We start from the raw sequence: 1743 nt of genomic DNA on the forward strand, positions 1-1743 counted from the left end.
AAAAAGCAATTCTCAAATTCATCTGGAATAACAAAAAACCCAGGATAGCTAAAACTATTCTCAACAGTAAAAGAACTTCTGGGGGAATCAGTATCCCAGACCTCAAGCAATACTACAGAGCAATAGTGTTAAAAACTGCATGGTATTGGCACAGTGACAGGCAAGTGGACCAATGGAATAGAATTGAAGACTCAGAAATGATTCTATACACCTATGGTCATTTGATCTTCGACAAAGGAGCTGAAAACATCCAGTGGAAAAAAGATAGCCTTCTCAACAAATGGTGCTGGTTCAACTGGCAATCAGCATGCAGAAAAATGTGAATTGACCCATTCTTATCTCCTTGTACTAAGCTCAACTCCAAGTGGATCAAGGACCTCCACATAAAAGCAGACACACTGAAACTAATAGAAAAGAAACTGGGGAAAACCCTTGAGGACATGGGCACAGGGGAAAAATTCCTGAACATAACACCAATAGCTTATTCTCTAAGATCAAGAATTAACAAATGGGACCTCATAAAATTACTAAGTTTCTGTAGAGCAAAGGACACCATCAAAAGGACAAAACAGCAACCAACAAATTGGGAAAAGATCTTCACCAACCCTACATCTGATAGAGGGCTAATATCCAATATATATAAAGAACTCAAGAAGTTAGACCCCAGGGAACCAAATAACCCTATTAAAAAATGGGATACAGATCTAAACAAAGAATTTTCACCTGAAGAAATTCAGATGGCCCAGAAGCACCTTGAGAAATGCTCAACATCATTAGTCATTAGGGAAATGCAAATCAAAACAACCCTGAGATTTCACCTCACACCAGTTAGAATGGCTAAGTTTCAAAACTCAGGAGACAGCAGGTGTTGGCAAGAATGTGGAGAAAGAGGAATACTCCTCCACTGCTGGTGGGATTGTAAGATGATACAACCACTATGGAAATCAGTCTGGAGGTTCCTCAGAAAACTGGACATGACACTTCCAGAGGACCCTGCTATATCTCTCCTGGGCATATACCCAAAGGATTCCCTGGCATGCAATAAAGACACATGCTCCACTATGTTCACTGCAGCCTTAATTATAAAAGACAGAAGCTGGAAAGAACCCAGATGTCCCTCAATGGAGGAATAGATACAGAAAATGGTATATTTACACAATGGAATACTACTCAGCAATTAAAAACAATGAATTAATGAAATTTTTAGGCAAATGGTTGGAACTGGATATCATCCTAAGTGAGGTAACCCAATCACAAAAGAATACACATGGAATGCAATCTCTGATAAGTGGATATTAATTAGCCCCAAAGTTGTGAATACCCAAAGCATAATTAGCATAACAAATGACTCCCATGAAGAAGTAAGGAGAGGGTCCTGATCCTGGAAAGGTTTGATCTAGCATTGTAGGGGAGTATTAGGACAGAGAAAAAGGAAAGAGGTGATTGGAGAATGGGTGGAGAGAAGAAGGGTTATGGGACATATGGGGAGGGGGGAACTGGGAACGGGGAAATCATTTGTAATATAAACAAAGAATATAGAAAAGAAAAATAAAGATTAATGAGAGCAGCTGAGGCTTGGCACTGTGAGCCCATTTTGGGCTATAGTTTTCTACCTTAAACCTTTTTGCTAAATACAGGGTGCACTTTGGCAAAGGTACAGCCTCAGTTGCAGTTTACAGTCCAGGACTGAAGAGGTCATGCAATGATCTTTAGTGTTGTCACTGTGAAAAGAGACTATGAGAA

The sequence above is a fragment of the Apodemus sylvaticus genome, chromosome 5 (assembly GCF_947179515.1).
Source record: "Apodemus sylvaticus chromosome 5, mApoSyl1.1, whole genome shotgun sequence".
Lineage (NCBI taxonomy): Eukaryota > Metazoa > Chordata > Mammalia > Rodentia > Muridae > Apodemus > Apodemus sylvaticus.